Source organism: Mchenga conophoros, linkage group LG23 (genome assembly GCF_057382185.1).
Source record: "Mchenga conophoros isolate Kocher_MC1m ecotype Shallow Benthic linkage group LG23, M_conophoros_male_GT1.1, whole genome shotgun sequence".
NCBI lineage: Eukaryota > Metazoa > Chordata > Actinopteri > Cichliformes > Cichlidae > Mchenga > Mchenga conophoros.
This window is the reverse complement of record NC_140547.1, coordinates 23,674,013-23,683,437: the sequence shown is the minus strand read 5'-3', so window position 1 is coordinate 23,683,437 and position 9,425 is coordinate 23,674,013. Positions and strand designations below refer to the sequence as shown.

The window sequence follows — 9,425 nt, the reverse complement described above, 5'->3', positions numbered from 1 at the left end:
GGGTCTGCTGATGGCAAGAGAACCCCCTACTCCCTACTCAACCCTGTCACCTTGCTCGCCCTCAGCCAACCGTTCCGCGTTACCTGCTCCGATGTAATCCCGACTCTGGCTGCACACTGATTATCCCACACTGAGTCACCAGCAGTGGGGCCACCGTCCCGCTGACTCCGGCCTCAGCAACGGACAGAGAGGAGAGCACAAGGCATAGCTCTACCTGGTTACGTTTTTCTGCTCACGTTGAGTGTTTTGACGCGGGGCTGTGCTTCCGAGGCTCTGTTGCTGATTACATTCCGATCTGGCCTCCATGGCGGGAAAGTTGTTTGGCTGGACTTGCAGACACGGCCTCACAAGAGTGATCAAGATGGCGCCGAGTATGGCAGCCTCGTCGCGAGCTCCCCCAAGCAACGGCTTTCTTCTGTGTTTAATTTTACTTTTCCTTTATTTTTTCACGAGCAGCACTTGTCTCCTTGTGTACGACCGACAAACCTTACTGGACATAAAAGACGGTCTTTCTTATAACTTTCCGGAGTTCAAGTTTTGCAACACGGACGCTCCGTTTGCAGACCCCCCATTCATCTCACCTGAGACGCCTTTGTTCTCTGGCCCTGGAGGCCGCAAACGCCGACGCAGAGGGAGAAGATCTGGCGTTCTGGTTCGACTGAGACGGCGCACTTACAGACCACCGTTACCCAGTTTATTACTGGCTAATATGCAGTCTCTGGAGAACAAGCTGTGCGAGCTTCGGGCACAGATCTCATTCCAGCGAGAGATGCGGGACTGCTGCGTGATCTGCCTCACAGAAACCTGGCTATCGGACAAAGTACCGGACTCCGCAATACAACTGCCGGGGTTCTCTGTGCACCGCGCGGACAGGTCACAGGATCTTACTGGGAAAAGCAGAGGCGGTGGTGTGTGTTTCATGATCAACAACAGCTGGTGTGATTATGCGAACGTGCACCCGGTCAAATCCTTCTGCTCACCGGACCTGGAGTACCTGATGATTAAGTGCCGGCCATTCTGGCTACCGAGGGAATTTACAGCAGTGATTATTACGGCCGTTTACATTCCCCCACAAGCCGACACTGACCGTGCACTCAGGGAACTGTACAGCGTGATCAGCAGCGAGGAAACCGCACACCCAGAGGCAGCGTTTATCACAGCCGGAGACTTTAATAAGGGAAACCTGAAGAAAGTCTCACCAAAACTCCATCAACACATCCTTTTCAACACACGTGGAAACCGGCAACTCGACCACTGTTACACCTCTTTCCGGGATGCGTACAAAGCCCTCCCCCGCGCCCCATTCGGCCAATCAGATCACTGCTCCATCCTGCTCCTGCCCGCCTACAGGCAGAAGCTGAAACAGGAAGCTCCAACCCGGAGGGCGGTGCACTGTTGGACGGACCAATCGGAGTCTGCGCTGCGGGACTGTTTTGATCACGCGGACTGGGAAATGTTTCACGTGGCCGCCAGAGACATTGATGAATACACAGACTCAGTCTGTGGATTTATCAGGAAATGCGTGGAAGATGTCGTCCCATCCAGAACAGTCAAATCCTTCCCAAATCAAAAACCCTGGATTAACGGAGATGTTCGCGCGGCACGGAACACCGCCTTTGCCTCCGCGAACACATCGGACTACAAACACGCACATTACCAACTCCGGAAGACGATCAAAGCAGCCAAACGTGAGTACAGGGACAGGGTGGAACAACAGTTTGACAACCCTCGGAGTATGTGGCAGGGACTAAACACGATCACAGACTTTAGAGGGAAAACCAGCACACCGCAGACCACGGCCTCTCTGTGTGAGGATCTAAACATATTCTACGCTAGATTCGACACAGCGAACACCATGAGACCGGACAGTGTGCGCACCGCGGATGACGTCAGTGCGCACACTGTGTCTGAGGAGGATGTGCGGAAGTGCTTCAGGAAGGTGAACGCACGCAAAGCTACTGGTCCGGACGGGATTCCCGGCCGCGTCCTCAGGTCATGCGCGGCTCAGCTGGCTGGAGTGTTCACGCACATCTTCAACCTTTCCCTCTCTCTGTCTGTAGTCCCAGCCTGCTTCAAAATGGCCACCATCGTCCCTGTACCCAAATCCTCCACCATCTCCTCATTGAACGACTGGCGACCTGTAGCCCTGACCCCCATCGTAAGCAAATGCTTCGAGAAGCTGGTCAGGGACTTCATCTGCTCTGCACTACCCGACTCACTGGACCCTCTACAGTTTGCATACCGCCACAACAGGTCCACTGATGATGCCATAGCCCTGACACTACACACTGCCCTGTCACACCTGGAGAAGAGAGACACGTATGTGAGGATGCTGTTTGTAGATTACAGCTCAGCATTCAATACCATCGTTCCCTCGAAGCTGGACAGGAAACTGCAGGATCTAGGACTGAGCAGCTCCCTCTGCAGCTGGATCCTTAGCTTCCTGTCTGACAGACGCCAGGTGGTCAGACTGGGCAGCATCACCTCATCCCCCATCACACTGAACACTGGTGCTCCACAGGGGTGTGTACTGAGCCCTCTCCTGTACTCACTCTACACCTACGACTGCACAGCCACTAACAGCTCCAACATCATTGTGAAGTTTGCGGACGACACTACAGTGGTGGGTCTTATCACCAACGGTGATGAGACGGCTTACAGGGAGGAGGTCAGCGCCCTGACCCACTGGTGTCAAGACAACCATCTCACCCTCAACGTCGCAAAGACAAAGGAGTTGATAGTGGACTTCCGGAGGTGCAGAGAAGTACACACCCCCATCACCATCAACGGCGCTGCTGTGGAGAGAGTGAGCAGCTTCCGGTTCCTTGGCGTACACCTGGCTGAGGATCTTACGTGGTCAGTACACACAAACAAAACAGTGAAGAAGGCGCAGCAGCGCCTCTTCTTTCTCAGGAGACTGAAAAGATTCAGCATGAGCCCCCGCATCCTCAGGACCTTCTATCGCTGTGCCATTGAGAGCATCCTCACTGGATGCATCACCACCTGGTATGGCAACAGCACCGCCTACAACTGCAAAGCTCTCCAGCGAGTAGTGCGGTGCTCTGAACGGATAATTGGAGGTGAGCTTCCCTCCCTCCAAGACATCTACAGGAAGCGGTGCCTGAGGAAAGCGGGGAGGATCATCAAGGACTCCAGTCACCCCAGCCATAAACTGTTCAGACTGCTTCCATCAGGAAGGAGGTTCTGCAGCATCCGGTCCTGAACCAGCAGACTGAGAGACAGCTTCTTCCATCAGGCCATCAGACTGCTGAACACGTCATAGATACCTCAGCTTCACTACTGGAACTTCAACATTATGCACTCCACACTGTATATAAATGCCACTTGTTTTGCACATATTCAACTCTGTATATTTTATATATTTTATTATTATTATTATTATTATTATTTTATTTTATTTTTTTTACTATTTAATTTGTAAAAATGTGTATACACACACACACACACACACACACACACACACACACACGTAGGAAAATATTTAGTATACACATCCAGAAATGCATACACTATTATATATTGTACATATATTTATTAGTTTCAGGTTGGCCATTCTTGTATTTTGCTCGTTTGTGTTGTTGTGTTTGCACATCTCTGTTGCTTGTGGGGCTCGCACACAAGAATTTCACTCGCATGTGCTGTGCCAGTGTGCCTGCACATGTGATGTGACAATAAAAAGTGATTTGATTTGAGTGATTTGACAAGGGAGGTGAAGGGAGACTGAAATAAAAATATGGTGTTCTGCAGCTGCACCAATCAGACGAAGGTTATAAGAGACAGCTGTGATTTTTGGAGTTTGCAAGAAAATGTCAAATAGGAGATTAAAGTGGGCTCCACATTAAAGATGAAAAATTGCAGGCTCAAGAGTCTCTCAGTTCATCAAAACTCAAACACTGTCCTAAGCAGGACCCTATTTATGGTAATTCAAAACTGCCACAAAAAATAAGGAACAAATATAAAATTCTCTTATTAGGAACAGAATGGTGGAAGCATGTCCTTAATTCTTTTATTTTTCACTCACAAATGTTTTTGGGATCATTTTTCAGTCCCATGTTTTCGAATAACTGGATATAATTAAAGGTATGAACTGGGTTCATCCAGATTAATATGTCATTTAAGGGTGAACGTAAGAATGGCAGTTAGGCAGGGGCGATTCTAGGATCAGAGCTTTTGGGGTGCTGAGCACCCAGAAAGTTGCTCAGCCAGGCAAGATAAACCTGTCTCTGTCAGTCCCTGCATCCTTAAATGTTGTCCTGAGTTCTCTCGGTTCTCTTTGGTGCATTTAAACCCCTGTTCCTCCCTGTCCTCATCGTCTGTTGTCTTCGTCTCCGTTATCAGTCATCATAATTTTACCATCTCTGTGCAAGTCTGCAAATTTCTTTACTAAATCATAAGATTCTTAAATTCATCAAGTCTCTCTGTGCCTGGGTCCTCGTCACAAAACATGACATCACTGTTTTGTACATTTTAACACAATTTAATCCCACATTTATGAAAGAAAAGCAAAACACTTTTTTGAAAAGTCTGTAACAAAATCATCAAATCTGATTAAGATTATTTAAATGCTGCCAAAGAAGAATGGATTGGAATAGAAAAAATCCTAACCTTAATTACTGGGCAAGAATAATGAATGATGCTCATAGTGAGTAAAAAGTAAACTGAGTGCATTTTTTGGACAGAGATTCACTTTTAATGTGTATCTATAATATAATACAGATACATAAAAAAACACTCCCAAAACAGAAGAAATTATTACAAATAAATTATTACAAAATATTAATAAAAACTATAAAAATGGAGGCAACTTTGCCTGTGGTAGAATGTATACAATGTATGAAAAAATCTTTATTACAGATACTAATTTTACTAATTTAATAATACTAATTTTGTGTTGCAAGATTTATGAGTTTCATGCTTTCATAGTGGTACTTAGGAGAGCTTGACCTTTTTATCAGGTGGTACACACTGTAAGAAGTTTGAGAAACACTGATAAGTGTATGTGTGCTTTTGGAAAACATTTAAAGCTGCTGTACAGAATCTTTGAAACAAGCTTAAAACATTTTTAGAATATAAACAGAGCACTCTGCTTCTCTTTACAGCTCCTCACTCCACCAGGGCTGTCTGGCACTTTCTGATAGTGTGCAAATGTGATGTACGTACTGCAGCAGTCATACAGACAACTGGACGGTCCAAAATTTAGCAAGACTTTAGAGTTGTGGCTGAACCACATAAAAATATATCATTAATTTTAATCTCCCCAAGCCATTATAATGTTATGTTGGAATGTTGTTAAAGAGGGTCAAAAATGTTTCAACCCAGTTTGTTTTGCAGATTCTGTATAACAGCTTTAATATAGGGAGAACACAACCTCCAGATTGTATGAGTAAAATTAGTTTTTTTTTTTCTCTTTGTAAGTTTAACAGTTTCTGTTGTGCCTGTCACTGTTCCCTGTCTGTTTTCTTACCTGGTTCTTCCTGACCTTGTACTTTCTCCTCATGTTCTCCTCTTTCCTCTCTCCCTCTTCAGACTGACAATCATACACAAACAGATTGTATTCAATTAGATGAAAAATTACATTAATATGAAAAAAATTCTATTAAGATCGCTAACAAAAAGTCCTCTCTCAGTCTACTTTCAACCAAAAGGCAAATAACCAAACCACACGAAAATCTAATAAAAGATATAAATATTGAAACACTGATCCAACATTATTCTTGATTGATGGATCATTTGATTTTACACTTTTACCTGAATGTGGCTCCTTTTTTTGAAAAAAATTCCTTATATCCATTATGAACCTGGCTGTCTCTCTGTACACACACACACACACACACACACACACACACACACACACAACAGGAGTTATAAGGTTAATAGGCATTCAGTCAGTTAGCTAGTTAGTATCCATTTCAAACAGGACAGTGGTAACAACAGTAGGCTGCCGACAACTTAAAGTTTTAGATTTTAAATAGGTTATATACATTTCAATGGGAGCAACAGGACGGTCAAATGTCGCTGAATTTACTACAGAGCAGGACGGATTGTAGAGCAGCAAACATCGTCGGAAAACACGCTTTCAACACTGCAGGTTACCTGGGTGTAATGTTTTTCAGCTAAAAAGAAACATGGTCTGACTCCTACCTAACTATATAAAGAGTAACTGAAGGTTAAATGCAGCTAATATGTCCTGTTTTAAGCCAACCACTTACACCTCCGCTCTGCTGCGTCTCAGCCACCATCGCTCTGGCAGCAACGGTGCTAGAGCCAGAGTAGGGGAGAGGCGAGCTGGAACAAACCATTTTGGGAGGGGGGGGGGTTATCTATACTTTTGGTGTTAAAATGTTACGTCTCAAACAAGTACAGTACTGTATGCTGAAGCACCCCCGAAAATGGGCTAAAATCGCCCCTGCAGTTAGGGTTCAGCAACTTTCATTTAAATGTGATCATCAGCACAAGCTTTTAAAACATATTAATAAGCTACGCAGGTGCATGTATTCCCATTCTGCTTATGAACACACATAATGAATGTTTATACATCTCCCTGCTGCTAGAAATTTGTAGACTAATCTTCTGGAGCTGAAAATGCTGTTTGACAAAAATTACTTAATCTTCTCTAAAGATTTTATTTGAGAAACATTCATAGAGTTACGTCCTCCTTCAGAATGATTGTTGCCCAATTTGAGCATGAATGAAACCTGCCACTTCTACCAAGGTCACTTTAACTTTTGAATGCTGAAATCTATTTTTATGAAATAGTTTGTCTACCTTCAAGACATTTTTACCGCTTTATGGGAAAAAAAATTTCTGCAAAAGTTCACGCCTCTCACTTTTTATAGTAGATAAGGCCTGTTGGAAAGCGCATCTATAGACTGTATAGAACACTCAGTGTTCATGTACCGCCGTTACGTATTTAAAATACAAAATATGAGTAACTGTATTCCGTTACAGTTACCGTTTAAAAAGGTGGTATTCAGAATACAGTTACTTTGTTGAAATAAATGGATTACACTGCGGTACTTTCCTGTTTCATTTCGTCGCGGGTCAGGACTGTTTGGGTTTTGTTTGACAGCTACGTTCTGTTGTTCCAGGCGGCAGCGTTACGGTTGCCATGGTTACAGGGTGACGCTCTCTCTCTCTGCGACTGTGTGTTTCCTGGGCGAGAGAGCGCCTTTTCGTTGTTGTTGTGCTAAGCTAACAGGCAGAATGCTACAAGCATAGCTCTAAAGAATGTAGCATCATGGGCAGTGTAGTCCGTGCTGCTGGGAGAATGGACTGCCATACACGTTATGGATCTGTGAGCGCGAGGAGGGAGAAAAAGGAGAGTGGAAAGGTACGAGTTGTCATCGAGCAAAAACGGGAGCTGGAAGCATGTAAATATAATAATAACCACTGCAGCCAAGAAGAGTGCCTGACGAGCCCAATTGTAAGTAAGCTATTAAGACTCGACTGTACACCATGTTCGTGTTTTCCTCCGAAAACAATAAGTTCCGTTGGAGCAGTCTTTCAACGCCTCTCTCTGTCTCTCGCAAGAAAAGTTGACCCACACAACAAAGTAAAGCTATTTTTCGGCTACGAGCCGACAGGGACCCCGCCGTATTAGTCAGAGGTCCCTTTACTACAGTTCGGAGTCGCGGACCTTCAGTAACAGTAATAAATCACACAGCAATAGTACATTCACGTTGTTGTAAAAAGCATGATAATATATTAAGTAATCCAAAGTATTCAGAATACGTTACTGTCATTGAGTAACGTAACGGAATACGTTACAGAATACATTTTGGGGCATGTATTCTGTATTCTGTAATGGAATACATTTTAAAAGTAACCTTCCCAACACTGAGAACACTACATGTTCATATGTAAACAGCTATTTAATCAAAGTTGCCATGGACTAAAGCACATGCTGTTTTGTCATCTAGTTTACTCCAAAGAGAATAGCTGCCACATTAATAGCGTGCTGTATTAAAGAAGTCCTCAAACTAGCTGCTGTGACCTTTCAAAACAGTCAAGGACTTCTAATAAGCAAAGAAATAACAAAATCACAGTATGGATAAAATAACAGTTGAAGACATCAGAGAGTTAAAAGTCAAAAAGTCTTAAAATTAGAATCAACGAGAGGAGGGAAACTTAAAAAGACGTGCTTTAAGACTTTTTTTGAGCTGTTTTCTTTAGGAGTTGCGAAAGTGGATCATCAGCCTCCATCTCGTTGTATCCCTTGCATCGTCGTCTGTCCCACCTTCCTCCAAACAAGCAATCCTCACAATTTATCCAGAACTGGGAGTACACTGGCTTGTGGCCTCCACTGTGGTTGAAGAAAATGACATCTTCTCATTGTATTTAAAGACGACACCAATATGTGACAAGTTGGGAATGTAAGACCCAGCGTTTGGCTTTCATTTTGGTTTTAAACCCCCCCCAGCATAACAAGATTGATGGGTCTGACTGGCTAAGGACTAGACAATGAGCTGAACATGAGTAATCCTCAGTGTTAAAACATGGTATGACCAAGAATTACATTTTTTTATTTTCTAAATTGTTATTCAGTGTGATCTGAAATTAGTGACAGAGCCCATGATCCCAGCATAAAAATGTTTACAGAGGTAAATGTTCTGGTTCTTATAAGGCACTTTTCTACTCTGAGCACTCAAAGCTCTTTACACAACTTGCCTCATTCAACCATTCACACTCCAGTGCATGCATCAGAGAGCAACTTGGGGTTAGTATCTTGCCCAAGGATATTTGGCATACAGATCGGAGCAGCCAGGGAGCAAACCACCAACCTTCTAATTAACAGATGACCTGCTCTACCTTCTGAGCTACAGCCACCCAGGCAAATCCTCTGGAGGCAGAGATATTTACCTGCCCAGCTTTCGGTCACCTGCTCGACTCCACAGTGCGTCACTTTACATAATAACTTAATGTTTTTCTGACTCATAAACTACGTAAGCTAAGATTTATAGGATCCATCGGATGTATCCTTCATAGGACAAAGTCCTCTTTCATCCTCACAATCAGTAACTAATTACTGATTACTTCCCCCAAAAAGTAATCCCGTTACTTTACTGATTACTTATTTTCAAAAGTAATTAATTACTTAGTTACTTAGTTACTTAGTTACTTTTCCAAAACACGATTTACAACCTGAATAGGTAATAAAGCGATAGATCTTTCAGCCCAATTCTACTTTTTCTACATAATATAAAATGTAATCAAATGGAAAAGTCTCCTTTTAAAACTTGTTTTATTAGTTTTAATCTTTTAACTTTATGCATCAAGCAAAAATTTACTTATATGCAGCATTCTGTGACTGGAAGAAATTTGTTTAATATTTAAACCTATTTTCTGCACATTCCAGCACATATAATATTTTTTTTGTGTTTACACTCACTCTTTCAAATAGATGC

At 43.3% G+C, this 9,425-nt stretch overlaps 1 long non-coding RNA gene across 1 annotated transcript; it reads right to left on the bottom strand.

Annotated features, from left to right (window-relative positions):
• Window positions 1-5,454: 5,454 nt before the first annotated feature.
• Window positions 5,455-6,282, bottom strand: LOC146547258 (uncharacterized). Its single transcript, XR_014890775.1, has 3 exons — window positions 6,231-6,282; window positions 5,770-5,831; window positions 5,455-5,548 (listed from the first exon to the last, which is right to left on the bottom strand). It is a non-coding gene; the product is annotated as an uncharacterized LOC146547258 (long non-coding RNA).
• Window positions 6,283-9,425: the final 3,143 nt, after the last annotated feature.